General features: G+C 61.7%; 1 protein-coding gene across 4 annotated transcripts in view; it reads left to right on the top strand.

The window, feature by feature from the left end:
• The window catches only part of GSE1 (Gse1 coiled-coil protein), a 120080-nt gene that overhangs the window by 70461 nt on the left and 28977 nt on the right, over nucleotides 1-20642 (top strand). The window contains exon 1 of one of the 4 annotated variants that reach the window (XM_064369957.1): nucleotides 10555-10579. The exons of the other annotated variants lie outside the window; for them this stretch is intronic. The gene's annotated coding sequence lies outside the window, so the exon portion shown is untranslated. Of the gene's footprint in view, nucleotides 1-10554; nucleotides 10580-20642 lie in introns of those variants that run through there. 4 annotated transcript variants of the gene reach the window in all.

The raw sequence follows: 20642 nt of genomic DNA, 5'->3' as shown, positions 1-20642 counted from the left end.
TGCCCCTTGTCCACTCTTTTTTTTGTTTGCTTGCTTTTGAGACAGGGTCTTGCTCTTCACCCAGGCTGAGCGCAGTGGTGAAATCACAACTCACGGCAGCCTCAGCCTCGTGGGCTCAAGCGATACCCTACCTCGGCCTCCCAAAGCGCTGGGATTACAGGCGTGAGCCACTGTTTGCTGACCCTCTAGTCTGATCATTTCCACCCTCTCTCCATGGTACTGACGGGGGAACTGAGGCTGGGGTCATGCAGTGCCCTGCAAGTCCGCGTGGAGCTGTTGGGCGTGAGTCAGCCTGGGACCACCACAGCCTCCTCAGGTTTTCCAGCTCAGGACCAAGCCATTTTAGCTCAGCCCCCATAGTGTGTTCCCTCAAGCTCCACAGCTCTCAGTGGAAGTTCAGGCTTGCTGAGTGGGATGTGAGAATCCCGCTGACTTAAAGGCACCCATTTCCGCTGGTGTGGGCATCCCCCCTGCTGGAGGGAAGGGACCTTTTCTAGTCCTGGCCATCTCCCCGCCTCTGGAGCTGGAGACCCTGGGCCCTTCTTCCAAGGCCGTGTGGCAATTCCTGCCCCCGCCTTGTCTACCCTGGCCCCTGCACAGCCCAGCCGGGTCCCTGGACACGAAGGGCCCTGGGCAGGGGGAGTGTCCTCGCTGCCCCAGGTGACCCATAGTCAGGTGTTGTCGACATTCACTCGGTTTACAGGCAGGACAGGCACTTGTAGGAGGCGTTCCTGGGTCCTCTGTCCCTCCCACTTACCTGAGGGAGCTTGTTAAACACTCAGCCTCCTCCACACTGGGGAGCAGGAGAGGGTCCTTGGTTCCATGGGTCCTCATGAGCAAGTGTCTGCATCCTCCTCCCTCTGGCTCTGTCCACCTGAAGCACACGCGATGAGGACACGTGGCCTTGACCCGTGCGCCTCCAGCTCCAGCCCCCTTCCTCCTGCTGGCCCAGGCCCCCAGCCCCACCCATCTGTAAAACGAGCACAGCACACGGGTGGGCACCCAAACGGGCACCACAGGGTGAGAGCTGCTGCAGGGAGGGGACCCCCAGTGACGCCAGCCATTTGCAGTCTCTTCTCACATTAAAGGGAAGCACCCGGAACCGTGGCCGGGACAGCTGGGTCTCTTTCTGGCTCCAGTCATGTCTGGGCTGAGGGTGTGAATCTCCAGCCTCTGTTAACCCCATGTAGACGGGGAGTGAGCATCCCGCTGTGCGGAATAATTGGGTGGAGGGTGGCTTCTGGGCCTGGGCACCGCCAGGACCCCTGCCTCCGAGAAGCAGCCTGTGGGGAGAATGCAACAGGGGACTCCAGGGACCTCTGACAGCACAGAGTGACAAGAGGGGCTGGGAACCGGCCAGCGTGGGTGAGTCCCCGGCTCCGTCTTAGCTGAGCCATGTGGCCCCCGCAGCCGATGTCACTTTGCTGTTTGTGCAGGGTTGGTTTCTGGGGTCTGCTTACACACACAGTAAGGGCACAGGTAACCGGCACCCTGTAAAAGTCACCCTCTGATACCCCAGAGTCCCAGCTCTGGACACGGACTCCAGCCTTGACCCAGGGCCCCGCCCTCCCCTTGGTCTGTCGTGCCCGTTAGGAGGCCACCTCCCCACCGAGGCCAGGCTGCCGCCCGCATCTGCCAGTCCCACCCTTCCCGCCGCCCTCCTCTCCAGCCCTTCATCTGCCCGGCCTGCTTCTCCGCACACGCAGCAGCCGCTTAGGATAATCGCGTCAAATGTTGCCACCATCTGTTGCCTGACTTCCCGTCCCTCGCCCCCATCCGGGAACCTCCGGGATGCGTCTATGGCCGTGAACCTGTCGTGGGACTGTTGACTCCTAGGAGGCCGCTGTGCGCTAGCCCCAGGATGCAACCCCAGTGTCCGGCGCCGTCACGCAGAGCCCCTCGCTATCCGAGGAACTGCAGTGCTGCACCCAACCTGGGAAGCTCCTGCAGGTGACCCGGCCCCACTGGGGACACCCCCGGGTTTTACTTGGTCCCTTGCACTGTCCAGTGCCCTTGTGTGAGGGCCTTCTGAGAGCTCTGCATCCCGTGTTTTTCTGCAGAATGTGACCCACCTTGTGTTCCCAGCATGGCGGTGGGCAGGACTGCAGCTTTAAGGGTGTGGTGGGGCTCAGGCAGAACATGGGGTTCAGGGTGGCTGCTGGAGGCCCTAGGCATTGCTTGGGAGCTGGCTCATTGCGGGTGGCTCTGCATGGTTTACTGGGTCCCTGGCGGGCAGTGTCTGGGGGTTCCTGCCATGGCTCGGTGAGCGTGGCTGAGGCGCTGGTCTGTGTGGGCCGGGCACTGCGTTACTCATTTTTCTCCTGGGGCAGGGGCTCCGGAGGCTGCGCAGGCTGACCCCGCCCACCTGCCTGTGTTTTCCTGGCCCTTCTAGTTCCGAGTCAGGATCCAGGCCACCTGTGAGGGCTGCCCCTCGCCATAGCCATGAGTGATGGCCCTGGCCTGTTTTTGGGGCATAGAACTTGGGAAGCAAGTCCAGTGTGAGGACTCAGGGCAGCCTGGAGGAGGTGTTCTCAGTTGGAAAAAAAAATTAAGGCAGAAGCAGGCTTACCCCCATACATCTGGAGCAAGAAGACCTCCCCCTGGGGTCTCCCGGCCTCCACCCCCGAGAAAAATTGCTTTGTGTGAGTGCGCTCGGAACACGTGGAGGGCAGATATGATAATGAATTGATTATGAAGCCGCCCAGGCTCCCGGGATCACGTGGTGCCCAGGCAGCCTCAGCCGCCAGGGTCTGTAGCAGGGTGACCCGTCCTCCTTAGGGCCACGGAAGCTTTGCCCTTTTGTGGGAGTGGGGATCACGGGGGCGGGCACCGGTCTCTGAGCTGGGGGATGCCCTTTATTTGTTCACAAACATTTCTTTCTGCGGTAATGAAAAATTACCAAGAGGGGTGATTAGAGAATCCAGGTCCAGATTGTGCATTCGGGCCCTGAAAGTGAAGCCCTGCTGGGCGCAGCCCCACGGGGTGTAATTACCCCACGGGGGGCTGTCAGGGGGAAGGGGCGGATTGGTGCTTGAACCGGGACCCAGCAGAAAATTCATCTCAGCTATTAGCTTGTAATTACAGAGCACGGAGGGAGCAGGCCTGAGGTCTGGTGCCGGGGAAGAGCAGGGATGAAAGGAAGCAGTAATTATAGGATCCGCGGGAGGCCGGGAGGGCGGCTGGCACGCTGATTAATAAGCCCTCCACCCTCGCGGGGAGGGGGAGCGAGGGTTGGGACACCATCTTTAATGGAGTAGAGAGGCCTCCTCCCTCTTTGAAATCCTGCTGTCGAGCGTTTGGACAGCAGGCAAGCCCGTTTGGGGTCTGTTCTGAAGAACCAAGAACAAGCCAGGCTCCCAGGGCCAGCCAGCCATGCCCCTCGCCACTGGGACTTTGCTTCCTTTTTTTCTTGCCTTTTTTTTTTTTAATAGCATTGTGCTGCTTCTGACCGTATTAGAAAGCTAGGCAGAGAATAGGAGAAAAAGTATTGATTAAAGCGATGCTTTGTTACAGGGGCGAGGAGGGCAGGGGAACTCGCCCCAAGGGTGGTGGTCTTTGCTTCCCCAGACCCTCCCTGTCGGTGAATTGTGGGGCTGAGGGTTTTGGGGTGCTATGGCTGCCTGCCTCATTCTCTGTTTCCTGCCCTCTGGCTTCTGGCAGAAGCCTCTGGTTCTCAGCTCTGCCAGACAGACTGTGTAGACCAGGTGGGTTCTTTCTGGAAGGGTTCAGGGAGCAGACAGTTGAGGGTCACGTGAAAAGGGGTCTGTCCCCTGGATCCTCGGTTTAAGGGTGTCCAGGGCCGAGGGACCGTTAGGGGTATGGATGTGGCGGCTTTTTTTTCCTGGGGGGCGGGGGGAGCAAAGGTGGCAGCTGACAGTGGCCCGAAGGGGTCTGTCCAGAGTAGCATGTGATGTGAATAAGCGGTTGGGCGTGGGTGGGGGCCTCGCAGATACGATCCACCTAGACCCCTGGCTCGTTTTCGCCTGCTGAGCTGCACATGTCAAGAGCGCTTGTACGGTGTGGAGACAGCCCCCAGCCCCCCGGTACTCATCCATCACAGGCCTTCACACAGTGGAGCTTATTCCCAGCTGTTAGGATAATGAATTTACATGAGCTGATAATGTAGACAAGAATTCAGTCAATGTCCAGGAGCGCAGAAGTTAATAAATACCTTTCTAATGAGGGCAGCAGGTGGTGTGCTCTCCCAGGGCCTCCCTCTCCCCTCTGCCTGGCTGCCCCTGGGTCCCCCACGGACACCTCGGCACCTGCCCTGGTCTCAGCCAGAGAACACCTGTGTGGGGGGAGGCCCGAATCTACCTCCCTGGAGAGGGCTGGGGGCTTTGTGCTGAGGCCTGGGGGGCAGCAGGCCCCACCAGTGACCCCACCAGGCCGGTGACAGAGGGGCTGGAGGCAGGTGGGCCCTGTAGGCCGTGTCCATTCACAGCAGGCCCAAGGGGGCCTCTCCAAGGATCTCTGGGTTCCCAAATGCTTGGCCTCCGGTCCTGGCCTCGAGGGAGCGGCCTCCCGCCAGCGCAGCCCCTGCCCCGCCCGCCCAGTGCACACATACTGAGTAGCAGCGCTAATTTTAGATTCCTCTAATGAAGCCGCTCATTTGGAATTCTATTTTAAGTGACCTGACATCAGCAGAGCTGCTTCCCATGCTCCCAGCTCCTCGGGAGCCTGCAGCTGACACCGGGCAGGGATGCTGCCTGCAGGGGACCCCCAGGGACCCAGGGAGACCGTACCTGGGGCTGGAGCAAGCCTGCGGGGCCCGGGGAGCAGGTATTCGGCTTTGTCAGGGGCTGGGGTAGGGAGGTTGCTGTCAGGATGCCAGCAGCCTGGTGATAGTGCCACTGAGGTAGCCTCAGACCTCGGCATGGAGGGAGCCCACAGGGGGCCTCCCTGGTCACCAGGGAAGGGCTAGGAGCTGTGGGTGAGGGCTCAGGTGCAGACTCCCTCGGGGACACCCCGGTTCCCTCCACTCCTGCCCTGGGGCTGGATAGCCCCGTGGACACCCCGGTTCCCTCCACTCCTGCCCTCGGGCTGGATAGCCCCGTGGTTTCGCTGGCGGTGCCGACTTCGTGCGTCGAGCCACCATCCCTTTGAATCCAAACAGCCCCTTTTTAAAACCCTGGTTCACTGCAGAAGAAATAGAACATACAGAGAGAGAAAAATGATGAACGGGAAGAACACAGCTCCTCTTCCTGCCATCTGAATACACTGCCAGTAACCTCAAGGTGTGTGTGCCATTTAGGGTCCAGCCTGGGATTCATGCCCTGGCCTCTCCTCTGTGCCACTGATAGTGTTAGGATGTGTCTCATGGAAATGGGACCTCCAGTGTTGGAGGGGGGGCCTGGTGGCAGGGATTGGATCATGGGGTTGGATCTCATGAAGGGGTTAGCTCCATCACCTTTGCCATCGAACTCTGATGGTCCAGGAGACATAACATTTCTTTGCATGAGCCTCACCAGATCTGGGTGTTGAAAAGCCTCAGTGAGCTCTCTCAAGATCTGGGTGTTTAAAAGCCTGGGACCTCCCACTCTTGCTCCGTCTTACGCCGCCGGACGTGCCGGCTCCCCTCGCCTCTCGCCATGATGGGAAGCTTCCCGAGGTCTTCCCAGAGGCAGATGCCAGCACTGCCTTTCCAGTACACCCCATAGAGCCAGGAGCCAGAATAAGCCTCTTTTCTTTATGAATTATGTAGCCCCAGGTATTTCTTTATAGCAGCACAAACAGCCTCGTCCAGCCACCCAACCCGTGCCCATGGCTGGTGGTCACAGCACATCTGCCTGGGTGACCAGCCAGCCTGTCCTGAAGGCCAGGGGACAGAGAATTGGCATCTGCTCCCAGACCTCCCGAGCGTGTCACCTGGAGGTGAAACGACCGTACATCGTCCCATGTCCCCCTTCTTCTATGGCAGCATGTGGTGTGGACCACACAGCAGCCCAACCCGCAGTGGAGATCCACCCTTCCCGCAGCCCCGGAGCGGGTCTGGAGCTGGGCCCTGGCTGGCTGGTCACGCGGGCAGTGTGCTGAGGTCATCTCAGCCCTGCTCTGTTCTGGCTCTGGGATCTGAGCCTGCCTGTGCCCATCTGGGAAAATGGGCCCGGTCACACCTTTCTCACAGGATGCCCAAGGTGTAGAGTGGCTGGCTCTCTGAGGAGTATGGGAAGGGGGGTTGCTGATGGCCTCTGGCATTGCAGGCTCATGTTTTGGAGACTCTGGGTGAAGGTGCAGAGTATATGTGTGCAGATAGTTGTGCTTCTTGGCTTTCTGATGGATTGAAGGGACATCCTTGATGAGGAGAGGGTGTGGAGACGCTCACTGTATCAGTTATCTAGAATTGTGTAACCCACTCGCTGCAACTCAGTGGCTTAACAAAATCTTTGTTATCTCTGTTTCTGTGGGCCAGGAATTGGAGGGTGGCTTAGCTGGGTAGTTCTGGCTCAGGGTCTGTGATGACCATGTTGGCTGGGGCTGCAGTCTCATCAGAAGGCCAGCCTGGGGCTGGAGGATTCATTGCCAAGGTGGCTTCTCACATGGCTGTTGGCTGGAGGCCTTGGTTCCTTGAAATGCAGGTTTCTCCATGACCTGCTTGAGCATCCTCATGACATGGCGGCTGCCCCCGCTCCACTGGAGTGACCCAGGAGGGCCAGGAGAGAGCTAGTGTCTGGCGATATCGCCTTGGCAGCTGCAGACCGCCGCTTCCGCTATACTCTGTTCATCAGAAATGAGTTACACAGTCTGGCCTGTGCTCGGGAAAGGGAATGCGTCTCTACCTCCTGAAAGCATGATGGACGAAGACTTTCTAGACATTGTTTTTATTTTTTTAGTGACAGAGTTGTGTCACCCAGGCTAAAGTATAGTGATATGATCATAGCCCATTGTAGCTCCATCTCCTGGGCTCAAATAATCTTCCCAAACACCTGGGACTACAGGTTCGCACCTGTAGCTGCAGGGTAATTTATAGAGACGGGGTCTGTGTTGCCCAGACTGGTTTTGAACTCCTGGCCTCACACAATCCTCCTACCTCACCCTCCTACTTAGCTGGGATTACAGGTGTGAGTCACCATGCCCAGGATGAATGTTTTTAACCATTACAGTTCAGTATGTCTTAGCCGTGTGTGTCTGTGTGTGTATGCGTGTGCGTGTGACCGTTCACGCCTTCTGATCACGTGCCCTGGTTGGACCATGGAGTGGGCAGGTGCTGGTAGTGAGCAGCGGAGGCCCAGGAAGCCAGGTTCCAGTCCTGGACGTGGAACCCGGATGGCCTTGGACCAAGCTTAGGTCATCTCCTGGCCTCGGTTTCCCCATCTGCACTCGAGGCCTCCTGGGCTTGGGCGCTGGCTGTGAGGAGTGGGACACAGGCCGGGATGATGGGTGACAGCACGGCTGCCATGGGCTCTCCCGGGCTCGTGGCGAGGCTGTCTTGGGAGGTCTCCCACTGATCTGTGACTTCTGAGAGCTGCTGCGGTTTCCCTGGAGGTGGCGTCTGTGGTCCCCGCGGCTCTGCTCCTGTCTCCAGGCAGCCCTCCTCTCGCCGCCACCCTCAGCACTGGGACCACCAGGACTTGGTTTGTGATGTCCTCCTGGGTCCCCTTGAGGGTGGGGCTTGGTCCTGTGCCATTTGGTCTTTCTAGACATTCCCTCATAAATATCCTGTAGCCTCCTGCGTGTGGAGCTGAGGGTGCTTTGGTGACAGGTGGGACCTGGAGGTCCTCTGGACTGGCCCTTGGCAGCCCCCCCATGGGACACGTCCTCCAGTGTCCCCTGCAGGCAGCAGGACGAGAGCTCTGGTCTCCCCCCCAACCTTGGTGTCCTGTCGGTCACCTTTCCCCAGCCACTACCCTTTTGGGGTCATGGACTGGCCCTCTGTGGGAGGTGTACAGGCTCATGGGCCCAGGGCAGGGGACTCTTGGGCAGGATGCCCACCAGCTGGATGCCCTGTGCCCTCCTCTTTGCGGCTCCAGCCCCCAGGTGGGGAGGGCAGCGCAGACCCAGAGTGTGGGTGCCATTTGCTGGGACATCTGCATGCCCTTGGCCGGACCCCCTGCCTGCTGGGACTGGCGTCTCTCATGGTCGCTGGAGCGCTGTCTGGTAACGGCCCTGGGGCGCCCCACAGGCTCTGGAGCCCCTTGCGTCAGTTACCCCATTACGCTCGGGGGAGTGGCCTCACGAGGTCGGCTTTGCTGTGCTGTTACCCTGTTAGGTAGATGAAGAGACTCGGGCCCTGAGGACTGAAGTAACTCACCCAGGGTTGTTCAGCCAGAAGCGGCAGAGCCTGGGTCTGACCCACAGATGCATTTCCCTCCCTCCATCTCTGTGCACAGGCAGAGGCGCTGACAGCAGAGCACTGCGGGGGGACAGGCGGAGGCCAGGCCAGCCTCGGGGGCAGTGCAGCCGGCGGCATGGAGCACAGAGCAGCTGGCGGGGGCCAGGCTGGCTGAGGAAGGGCTCTTGTTGGCAGCCCGTGTTTTCTGGCAGTCAGGCTGCTGGGCAGACGGCCTTGCTCTCCTGCGTGGTTAGGTGTCTGTGCCAGGTTGAAGCGGCCTTGGAAAGGCAGTTCGGGGTGTGCAGGGCCCCCCCCACCCCTGACCCCTCCAGAAAGAGCCGAGGGAGGACGAGCTAGGGTTGGCCCTCTGGCCCGGTGGGGCCCACTGCTGCAGGGCCTGGGCACGCCGCCTCGTGACTGCCGGCAGCTGGGCAGGCGCGGGGCTCTCAGGTCCTTTGTTTCTGAGGTGTGAGCTCGTTCCCGCCTCGCTGATCTCTCATTGGCAGCCCCACTCACAGTCAGTGTCCCCGGCCCTCCCCTCAGAGCCCCCAAAAGAGTTATTTTCCCCTGCAGCCCCTCTGTCAGGAGAGGGGGGACTTGGCTCCCTGAACACACGCCCAGGGCACGTGGCCTTTGGCCGGGGGGTAGCAGGTGGACAAAGGAGGCCTCCAGGGGTCCTCCGCACGCTGTGCCCAGCCTGCAGCCCACGCGAGCAGGTTCCAGCCAGACTTGTCTATGCGACTTAGAATCTGGCAGATGTGAGGTGGGCTCTGGAGGCCAGGGCAGCCTCCTGGGGGTGGGTCCACAGCCCGGGGAGGGAGCCTGGGGGCCCCCTTGCCCTCGCCCCTTAGGAAGCGCACAGTCTGCCCCTCTTGTGTTGCGTGCCCCCCCCCACCATGATCTCTGAGATGCCAGCCCCACTGTGTGTGGTCCCAGCGCCCCTCCCCTGAGATGTATCCACAAGGAGGGAGCCGGAACCCGGCCTGTGGGTGATGTGGGGGTCGGTGGGGGTCGGGGGCGTCTCTGGGGAGGGAGGGGACGTTGGTGGAAAGCATTTTGACCAGGTTGGACATTTATTGATTGTACACACAGGGTGGGAGGACTGAGGGCACGTTTGGAGGTGGCCATACCCTTCCCCTAGTGGTGTTGATGTCACCCGGATGGCTGCACCTGGGCTCAGACCGCTTCCTGCTGTGGCTGTGGGTGCCACCCCCAGCCAGGAGGGCCCGGTCAGCCATCGCTGGGCCAGGTGCGCCTGAACTTGGCCTGGGAGGAAAGGGAGGGTTCCACGCTGGACAGCGGTTTGGATTTGCGGTTGTCTGTTTTCAGCCTCTGATGGCAGACTCTGCCCAGCAAGGGGCCACAGTGGGGTCTTCGGAGCGGCTGTGTTCTTCCCCAGCACTCCTCATCAGCCTGCCTGTGTGGCCCGAACTCTGGGACCCGTCTCAGACAGAGACGCACAGGATCCCTGGGTGGCGGGATGCCAGGGGTCTGTGCCGAGTACCCGTGTGGACTGGGCCGAGCTGGGGCCTTGGTTTCCTTTTCTGTAAGGTGGGGCAGCGCTGGTGCCAGCCTCCCGAGGGCACTGCCATGCATGCCTGGTACTGTGTACGTGTCACGTCGGTGGCCACAGCAGTCGTCTTGATTCTCGTCCCTGGGCCTTCTGCCAGCATGCTTCTATCCTGAGGATGCGGCCGAACGCCCCCTCACCCTGGGCCCGTCTCCTAACCTGCACCCTTTGATGGCTGGGCATCTGTCGGTTGATGTGTGGCATCCTCCTTGGCCTGCCCAGCCCGGACTGCCCTGGAGAGGTAGAGGACATTGCTGGCCCAAGCCATTCAGAATCTGGGGTCCTGGGGGCCCCTGGGGTCTGTGCCAGGTCCCAGCTGGACTGTGGGGACGGGGTCTGTTCTCTCTGCAGCACTGGCTCTGTCTGCTCTCGCTTGGCTTGCTGGAGCCCCCGGGGCCGCCCCTGCCCCCTGCATGCTGCTGCTGACACCGGCCCCCCCACCGGCCCTGCCGACCCTGCTCTGGTGCTGGGCGCTCCTGCTCTCTGGGTGACCTCTGGTTCTTCTTTTCCTGTTTCAGGCATGAGCCATGAGCCCAAGTCCCCTTCGCTAGGGATGCTTTCCACCGCGACCAGGACCACCGCCACCGTCAACCCCCTCACCCCCTCGCCGCTCAATGGCGCCCTGGTGCCCAGCGGCAGCCCCGCCACCAGCAGCGCGCTGTCGGCCCAGGCCGCGCCATCCTCCAGCTTTGCCGCCGCGCTGCGCAAGCTCGCCAAACAGGCGGAGGAGCCCAGAGGTAAGGGGGCCCGCCAGGCTGTGCGTGGGGGGAGCGGCGGCTCCCGAGGCGGGGACTCGGCCTCCCGCGCACTGTGCACGTGCACGCTCATAGCAAGTCTCGTTTTCCCACGCCGTGTGCTCCGCGTGGAGCAGGCAGCACTGTCGGAGCTGCAGAGCTTGGGCCCGCCCGCCCCACCGCCCCAGCACCTCCGCTTCGCCTCTGCTTCCCGTCTCTCCTGCCTCTGTCCTTCCTCGGCCCCCAGAGCCGTCGCAGGGGTTCCCGGCCGTAGCGAGGTGTTCCTGCCAGCCCTGTGGCTCAGTTAGGAGGAGGGTGGGACCAGGGGAGCTCCAGAGGGAGAACTGCTCCCCGAGTGGCCCCTTGCTCAGGCTTCAACACCCACTCTAGACATGGCAGAGATCATGGTGTCCCTGGAAACACACTGGTTTGGAGCGGGGGTCTCTGGCACGGTGGACCCTACTACTGTCTAACTCCAGGGGGCGCAGATGAGGACCTGGGGGGGGGATGTCCTGAGCCTTGGCTCCTGATGTCACCAGGGCAGGACGTGCTGTGTGCCTTGGGCAAGTGCTGACCCTCTGAGCTCCATTTATTTGGTCTGTGCAGAGAGGCCCCCTTTGGTTCTGACTTTGGGGCGCTTTTTGGGGCCCATGATCACCGTTGGCTGCCTGTGCCCGGGTTGCTACTGGCATGAATGGGAGGGGCAGTGGGCGGCTGGAGCTGCGGGGGGCCTTGGCGCTGTGCATTCTGGCCAGGCTTCGGACACACTCTGGCCTCGCTGCTCATGGGCAGGGGGCTGAGGAAGCAGGGACCCCAGTGGCTCTGCCTGTCATCTGCTTCATTCCCCTCAAAGGCCCAAGGGTTAGGATCCCGGGTTCCAGGACCCTCCTGGGTGGCCAGAGAGCAGCGTGTGCAGGAGCGGTGTCTGTCTTTACATGCTGGGGTTCCAGCTTGGCAGAGGGGACACTTGCCCTGACCAGGGTGGGCTGGGGGTCTTCTTTCTGAATGTCTCCTTCCCAGGTCCTTTCTGCCTCTGCTCATTGGAGACTGGGGAGTGCAAGAGGACAAACCTGGCACTGAAGGGTGGGGGCACTGGCCCGGAAGGGAGGCCAGGTGGGGTCTGGGTTCTCTACCACCAGGGGGCACCCCCTTGGTAGCCACACACCAGGCACAGCTAGCACCACCAGAAAAGCCTCCATGCCTTGGGCAGGGGACTCCCTGGCCATGCCTGAGCAGCCGGGCTGCACAGGCCCCAGCTGTGTCAAGAGTCTGGGCAGCTGCAGGCAGATGGCTCAGGGGAAGCAAGGGTCCTGCCTGGTGCCCCCTGGCATCCTGGGCTCTCTGGGGTGGTGAACAAGGCAGCTGAGGATATACCCCGGGAGGAAGTTGAGCTTGGAGTTGAGACTCGGGCTCTCCTGAGAGGAATGGCTGAGAAGTGAGGAGCAGAGAGAAGGGAGGGACGGCTGAGAAGTGAGGGGCAGAGCTGGCCCAGCTCCTGCTGTGGTTGTCTTTCTTCTCAGCGTTTGGGGGCAGGAGAACCAGGGCTGGTGCGGGATTTCCGAGGCCACGGGTGACAGGTGGCTGGCGCTGGTGCTGCTGGGTCTGAGTTACCCCTGCATCCTGGCTTCAGCCAGCAGCTGTGTCCGATTTGGGGCCTCTGGGCTCCACCCTGGGTAACGCTGCAGGGACGCGGTCAGGAAAGGGCAAGTTTCCCCACCTGCCAAGGAACGTGGTGGAGAGGTGTTCAGACTCAGCTTCCCTCCGTGGGCCCGGCACGTCACGGGTGTCACAGCAGGAGCCTGCCTCGTGGGGCTTCCTCTCTGCTGCCCCAGCCTGGCCCCAGCACTTGGCTTGGTTGTTTGGCCAGCGGACGGCCTAAGTGCCAGAGGCCGCTGGTCCCCACTGGCCGGGAACAAAGTGTGCTGCTGGGCGCCCATGGCGGGAGGCCACACACCGTGGCCTCGGGGCCCTTCCTCTCCCAGCTGTGACTTGGGCACTGGAAAAAGGCTCTGGGAAGGATCCCCCAGGAAAGATGCCCCCCAGGATGGATGCCTGGCACTGAGTGGCACGGCCTCGGGAGGGCGGGTGAGCAGTGGCAATGCAGCTGCCTGAGCCTCGTGCCTGCCAGGTCACTCACGCAGGTCACCTCCTGTTGAACTGGGAAAGCTGAGGTGTGTGGGGCTCAGGGTCTGCGCACGTGGAGCAGGGTTTGCGGCTGGGCCCTTGGTGCTCCCACCCCGTCTTGATGAATCTCCATCTGGTCAACCCCGGTCCGGCCTTGGTCTGGTTGGGGAGGGACTGGGTTACTCCTCTTCGTGACCTCAGCCACTTAGTGTACCTGGTCCCCATTATCATAGAGTCGCCCTGACCCTGACCTAACCTTTCCCCGTCTGTGGAACTGGCTGGCAGCCCTCCTGGGCCCCTCTTGCAGGTGTGAAGGCCGAGGTTCAGAGGTCAAGTCGCAAGACGGTGGCCACCGCGGGTAGGGTCATGCCAGTGTCCTGCTGCTGCTGGGCCTTCCCGGGTGGGCTGGGAGAACCGTCTGTAGGAGGACAGTTCTGAGCAGGGGGTCCCGGTGGTCCCTGCTGGAGAGGAAGCCCTCACCCCTAGCAACACTGCTGTGGTGTAGGGAGCTGGCATTGGGTGCACCAAAGTCTCTGCCTGGCCATCAGCGCGCTGACCCTGCCTTCCTGGGGGTGTGGAATCCTGGGTGACCGCAGGGGTGTGTGGGGCCCGCTCCCTGTGCGCCCAGCTCCCTGTGGCACCTCCACCTGCACCAGAGGGCAGCAGGGAGAATCCTCAGTGGACTTGTCAGTGGGAGGGGTCTGGATTTTTTATGTAAAATTTTTTAAGTTATAATTCACATGCCATAAAATTCACTCCGTAGAAGTGCGTGATTCGGTGATTTTCGTGCACAGTTGTGCAACCGTCAGCTCTCTTAATTCTAGAACATTTGGGTCACCCTTGAGAGAAGAACCTCAGCTGCATGTTGCCAGCATCCCCCACGCCCTCCCCCAGCCCCTGGCAGCTGGTGTTTCTGCCTCTGTAGACAGGTCTATTCTGGGCGTTTGGTACACACGGGCTGCCTAGGTGTGTGTCTGGGCTCCTCTGAGTGTGACGTCTCCTGGTCCTTCTGGGTTGTCTGCGGCATGACAGCCCTTACCACCTCTCCTGGCTGGACAACCCAGGCCGAGAAGAGCTGAGTGGGGCCAAGAACCTGAAGCTGCCTTTCTGCTGCATCCTGGGGGGGACCAGGGCCTCCCCACGGTCATCACACAATGGCTGTGTATTGCACGCCTGCTGTGCACCTGGCAGTCTCACTGTGATACTAACACAACCTTTGCCTCTGGTGGATGGGAACTGAGCCTCTGGCATGCCCGGGTCCCACATTGTAAGTGGTGTGGGGAATTCCAACCCCCAGCTCGGGCCTGAGACTTCATAGCCTTCTCCCCGCCATTGCAGAAAGGGAGCCTGGGCCTCTGTGAAAGCCACGCCTCCCGGGGAGCTGAGTCCCTCTGGTGTCTGCCAGGTGCTCAAGAGGGCACCAAGCCCCTGCAGGCTGGCAGCTGAGCTGGTGAGCTCACAGGCCTGCAGCCAGGGCCGCCTGCTGGCGACGGCACATCCTGGGCAGAGGGGGCAGGATGGAAGCAGGGCAGCTCCCAGAGCTGCAGGCGATGGCACATCCTGGGCAGGGGGGCAGGATGGAAGCAGGGCAGCTCCCAGAGCTGCAGGGGGAGGTGGCAGGGCTGGTGGCACCCAGGGAACCGCAGAGGCTGTGCTGCCCACGTGGCCCGTCCTCGGGGGTGCCCTCGGCCCCGCCTGCCGCAGCCTCCTCACCTGCCCTGAGCCTCCTCTCCAGCACGCGCCCGACTTCTGAAAGTGCCTCTCGTTTTTCACCATCTGACCACGATTGCCTCCGCTTCTCTCCTCTCATCGTGTCTCAAGGGTGCAGTTTAAAAATTCAATTCAGACGAAGCCATGGCGAGCGTCGCCCGGGAGAAAGGTTGGGAAAGAGAGGAAGAGGAGGCCCGCCGCTGGGATTTATTTTTCTGGCGGCGCTGAGACGTGTTCTTACCTTCAAAGCTCAGTTGCCCGCCCACTAGCGCAGGGCCAGACACCCATCCCCAGGGTCAGCCTGACCCTTCAACCTACGCTATCCCGAGGCTGAGCCTCCTTGGGTGAGGGCGGACCCCTGGGAATTGCTGATGCACACCCCTGACACCTTCCTTCCTTGCTGTGTGATCTGGGCAGGCCACTTCACCTGTCTGAGCTTCCGGTTTTTCTTGGGTGAGGAGCAGGTCTCTACCTGGTGAATCGTGGGGACTGAGTGGGAATGTACTCAGCCGGGTGCAGTGAGTGGCGGGAGCGTAAATGCCGGCCCCCGCCCTAGCTCCCGCCCCTGCCTCCCCTTTCCCGTCCCCCACCCTAACGCTGCCTCCTGTCACTTCCTTATTCTTGCCACGCCCCCCTCCTCGACACCCTGCCCCACCCCTCCCTGCACTCCCAGTCCTGCCCCTGCGACCCTCATCATCTGCCCCGGAAGGCGTGTGCTTCTGGGTGGGGTTGGAAGGTGTGTGTCCGCCAAAGCTTCCCTCCGTCGATGGCCCTGGGTGGTGTCTGCAGTGGTGCGGGGTGCAGGCAGGGCCCGGTGGCCGCCTGTTGACTTTTTGGTTGGAAGTGGGGCTGGGAGTACCCAAGGCCCACGCGGCGCATTCGAGAAGGAGCCTTGGGCCGCACGTTTGGGTGTGAGCCCGAGTTGATCTTGGGTTGCACCAGCCCCTTCCCAGCAACTGGCCAGGGTTCCGGCCTGAGCCCAGGAGTCCCCGACCCCGTTCCGCCCTGGTGGCTCTTGGTCTTTTTGTTCTTCCACATTGCTGCAGCCACCAAGAGACGTCCCTGGGGCAGCCCGGCCCTCCCTGCCTCCCCCGACCCCCCACGTTGCTGGGACGTGTCCCGCCGTAGCCCAGGCTCCTTGAGTGCAAGGTGGGCCCTCTCCGCTCCTGGGATGATGGCCTGGCCACCGCCTCCCTCCCTGCCTCGTTTACCAGGACCTCTTCTCACAGAGACCCAACCACCCCCATAGGCATCTGAAACCCCAGCATAGGAGTCCCAAGACTGGAGGGTGGGTCCCAGCTGTGGGCCCCTCTGCCCCACCCCCTGCCCTGGACAGCGTTGGACCCCCTCTGAGCCTCCCGAGCGCCAGGCCTAGCTGGCCTTGCAGGAGTTTCGGGATCCCACATCATGCCTTATCCCTGGAGATGCTTGTTGCCCTGAGGGTGTCCCAGCAACACCTGTGCCTGGAGCCACGCCTTGTGCCTCAAGCCCCCAGCCCCACACCCTGAAGGCAGCCCTGAGCCAGGCAGGGGTCTGCCAGCTGTCAGGCCTGCCCCGGAACTGCCCAGGCTGGGGGCTGTCTGGTGACTCTGGCCCTTCCCCTCTGGCCCCTGCGGAGGACAGGCCTTGGAGCCCCCACCGCCGCCCCCACCAGCGTGCGATGAAGCCAAGGCTGCTGCCAGGCGCCCTTGCAAGCTGTGTGGCATCTGCTTGCCATGCGCAGCAGGCAGCAGCCTCCCACGGGAATGCAGTGCCCGTCTGCCAAGGCGGCGGGGGGCGGAGGTATGGGGAGCCTCCGGGAGGCACAGGCAGCACCTGGGGCCAGGCACCTCTCCCTGGGAAACAGTGAGGGGTGACCATGCTGCCGGCCTTTGCTCCGGGAACAGAGTGGTGCCTCAGCCTTCCCAGCTGGGCCGGGAGAGCCTCCGTCTGGAGGACGGTTCTGAGCAGGTGGTCCTGGCTGGAGAGGAAGCCCCACCTTGACTCTAGCGCCACCCATGGTGCAGGGAGCTGGGGTTGGGTGCACAAAAGGCTGAGCTTGTTCCTACCCCTCCTTGTTGTCACCAGCCTAGTGGCTGGGACTCATGGCTTTCCCGCCCACACTTTGCTCCCTTAACTCCAGCCAGGGGGCTTGTGGTGCCCGCCCTGGAAGTGGCCCTGGGCCTCTCCAAGCAAGTGTGGCCCAGCCACCCACATCCCGGCTTGGGCCTCGGGGACAGGGTTGAGGGGCGTGGCAGTGGAGCTGGAACTGCTCTCTTGTCATCAAGGCCCAAGGGGCCCGGCGGTGTCTGCTGGCCGCCTGCCTCATCTTGTCACTGGTTTTGCAGGCAAGAGGGGTGGCAGATCTGGTTACTGTTCGGTCCCTGGTGCCACTGGAAACCCAGCTCCTGCCCGAGTGAGCAGGGAGCGTGGAGCCTTCCCGTGAGCTGCCGTGGGAGCGATTCCGCCATGGAGCCAGCCTGGTGGGGGAGAGGCTCCCCTTTCTGCCGCTGCCTTGGAAATCTGCCTCTCAAAGAAAACAGTAAAACAAACATGGAGGAAGGATCCCGCCTGGCAGGCGGGCCTCGCGTGGGTGTCAGTCTGCGGCAGCGGCTCTGCAGGCGTCTGGAGCCCGTCTGCCTCCAGCACAGGTGTGAGTGCCTCGGCGTGCTCCTGGCTGGGGTGGGGAGGGAGCAGGGGAGTCCAGAGCCAGGGGAGCAGTGCCCATGGAGAAGACCTTACCACCTATCCTGGCCCCTTCTCTGCATGGCACAGAGGGGAGTGTGGGTGGGGTGGCGGGGCCCAGGACTTGGCGTGTCAGCCGACGGGCCTGCCCTGGGATGACAGAGGCGAGGCCTCCCCAGCCACTCCACCCGTCTTCCTCCTCACCCTAACACCCCACCTCCCTCGGAGTTCCCTTCTCAGTTCCTTTGGCCCCACGTGGACTCTCCCAGCCCCATCCAGCTCCCAGGGGCCAGCATCTCACCTCACACTGTTGAGCAGATAATCGGCCCCAGGAAAATACATTTCAAACCAGGAACCCACACCTCCCATAGAAACCCACACCTCCCGCTGTCAGTTCGGGTTTGATGACTGTGGCACAGGATGGCCAGGTGGTCACAGGAGCCCGCCGCTGGCCGGCCGCCCCACACTCTTTGTGGCTGTGATGTGGGGTCTTGTGGGTGGACGCAGCCTGCAGGTCGGGAGACCCCCATCCGGGGAACCTCGTAGGGCGGCCACTGCTCCTTCATCTGGCCGTTTCGCCCTGAAATGCAGGGGTCGTGGCTGTGACTTCAGCCCTGCACTTGGGGCGTGCCCGCTGTCCTGTGTGCCGGGGCGTCAGTGATTCCGGAAGGCTTCCCCACCTGTTCTCGTCTCCTGTGCAATGGGGGCTCCACCTCATGGACCCGGATGATTCCCAGCGGGCAGAGGGGCTTACTGGCTCGTTCCTTTGGGGTCTGCTGGGTAGATTTCAAGGAAGGTGGCTGGGTGACTCAGCCCCTGTCCCACTCACTGGCTGGCGACCTTCTCTGGCTCCTGTGGACCCGCTGGGCCTCCTCCAGCCGGGCTCCTTTCCACGTCCATGTCAGGACGAGTCCACCAGGGCCGAGTTCCCAGGTTTCGGATGGAAACAGGTTGGCAGGTGAGGGTAGAGAGTGGAGGAGCCCTGAGAGGCGCAGGTTCTGTGGACCCACCCCTCCCTCCAGCTGTTCAGCCCACACCGGCCGAGGGCCCAGCTGGTAGAGTGAGGCCTGGGAGGCCATTGGCATCGCCATGGGCGTGGCTGCTCCAGAGTCATGGCACATGATACACCAAGACTTCTGCTGGGTAGCCTCTGTCCAGAGGCTGCTTAAAGGTTGAGCCGGGGGCTGACATGATGCTGCATAGTCCCAGCTTCTCGGAGGCTGAGGCAGGAGGATCACTTGAGCCATGGAGGTCGAGGCTGCAGTGAGTCACCATCAGAGCACTGCATTCCAGCCTGGACGGCAGAGAGAGACCCTGCCTCTAAATATATTTTTTAATTAAAAAAAACTAGGCCGGGCACAGTGGCTCATGCACTTTGGGAGGCTGAGGCGAGTGGATCACAAGGTCAGGAGTTTGAGACCATCCTGGCCAACACGGTGAAAACCAGTCTCTAATACAAATAGAAAAATAGGCTGGGTGTGGTGGCATGCACCTGTAATCCCACCTACTGTGGAGGCTGAAGCAGGAGAATCACTTGAATTGGGAGGTGGAGGTTGCAGTGAGCGGAGGTCGAGCCACTGCACTCCAGCCTGGTGACAGAGCAAGACTCCGTCTCAAAAAAATTTTAATACTGACTTGGGGACAGAACAGAAGATAGGAGGGAAGAACCCCCAGGTGAGTGGACACGCAGGATCCCCTGGGCTCCCTCCCCGGCCAGCACCTGCCCACTCATGGTTGAAAGCAGGAGGCAAAGCGCAGCTGGGGACCCTCCTTCTACGGGGCTGAGACGGAGCTCTGTCACTCACCCATCTGTTCAAGCTGCCCCTCACTGCGTCTCCATTGGCAGCATGGGGTAGGCACGGGCTGTGGACACCTGAGCCGTCCCCTGGGGCTCTGGCCCTGCTTAGCTCTGGGCAGTCCTGGCCACGAGAGTGGGCATCTCACGGAGACGTTTCAGGGACCCTCTTTAGGGAAGCGCGTCCGTTAGTCGCTGTTGGTTCTCTCTGTCACTCCCTTTGTTGCAGCGTGGCTGGGCTTGGGGGCGGGTAGAGGCTGAGGGCTGAGCAGAACGGCAGCCGGGGAGTGCCTCTTTACCCCTCCGAGTGTTCCGCCCTCCCCGTTGCTTCCATGCTCTCTGCTGGCCTGGCCATGGCCTGTGGCTTTGGGACCTGACCGTGGTGAGGCCCCACCCACCTCCGTCTCCAGTACACCGAGGCCTGGCCTCCAGGCGCCTCTTAAAAGCTGAGGACTCTGCAGGGGGTGCCGTGGTTTTTGGCTGGCGGGGTGGGCCGAGCCTGGGTGTCTGACAGGTGCTGCTGCAGCGCTCCGGTCCCGTTTTCGTCCTCAGTCCGCTCCCCGGCTGATTGTGGGGTCTCAGCTGTTAATTACATCTGCCCGTGGGCCTTGGCGCTAATCTTCGAGGTCATACAGCGGAGGTGACGCGGACGCGCGCTGCCTCTTGTCATCCCCAATCCAGATCCGTTTCATTGACTCACTCCTGGCTGAATACCGCCAGTTAATTATAGCAATCATAGACCTTCCTGCTCCAGCCACGCAGTGAGAATGAGGGTTCGAGGGCCGAGCGCCAGCCTTGTTAATGGGCCTGGTGTTGTGGGGGCATCGATCGAGGCTGAGCTGGCTGGTGAGCAGCACCCCCAGCAGGGATTAGGCCGCTGAGTCCCGATGGCCTCCCCTGGCCCCAGGCAAGTCCCTGCCCCAGAGAGGCTTCCCTCCCCTCCCCCTCTCTCACTCTCTCACCCACTGGTGCTCAGAAACGAGGCTCAGAGACTCTGGAGTGGTCTTGGTCGCGGCGAGGGTTCTCTCTGGGAGGTGGGGTTCAGAGGGATGGAGCAGAGCAGAGTCTGGAGGCAGGCAGCTCTCGGTCTCCATGTACCCTCATATGCCAGGGGCTGCAAGGTCCTCCCTGTTTGTAGGGTTGGGGTACGGAGATGTCTCTGAGGTCCCTGCGGCTTGGCACATAGTGGGGCTCAGAAGCTCCTGCCCCCAGCTCCCCGCTCTGTCTGTCCGGTCCCCAGGCAGGACCCAGAGCACGCTTGGCCGTTGTTCCCAACTTTTCCGCTGGGCAGCAGGAGCCCCGGTCGCGATCTGTCAGCAGCGTGCGCCTCAATGGGTGGCGATTCTTGGTGTGTTTCTTGCCTTTTTCAGCTCCAGAGCACAAATGTCCACATTTTTCCCACTCACAGCTGCTGGAATCTGGACAGGGGCACCCCGGGTTTGGGCCAGGTGCAAAGGAGGGCTTTCTAGGGGCCCAAGGCCGGGTGTGAGCATCACGGAGAGTGGTGGGGCAGGCGCGGTCACCCATGCCTGTAAGCCCAGCACCGTGGGCCACCGACATGGGAGGATCAGTTGAGTCCAGGAGTTCAAGACGAGTCTGGGCACCATAGTGAGACTCTGTGTCTACCAGAAAAAAAAAAAAACTAGCTGGACCTGGTGGCACATGCCTTTAGTCCCAACTCTTCAGGAGGCTGAGGTGGTAGGATCTCTTGAACCCGGGAGATTGAGGCTGCATTGAGCCCTGATTGCACCATTGTACTCCAGCCCAGTTTGG

This window comes from Aotus nancymaae, unplaced genomic scaffold, assembly GCF_030222135.1.
Source record: "Aotus nancymaae isolate 86718 unplaced genomic scaffold, 86718_ANA_hifiasm-v0.15.2.pri h1tg000095l, whole genome shotgun sequence".
Classification (NCBI taxonomy): domain Eukaryota; kingdom Metazoa; phylum Chordata; class Mammalia; order Primates; family Aotidae; genus Aotus; species Aotus nancymaae.
The sequence above is the reverse complement of the archived record's forward strand: the minus strand, read 5'-3'. Positions and strand labels throughout refer to the sequence as shown.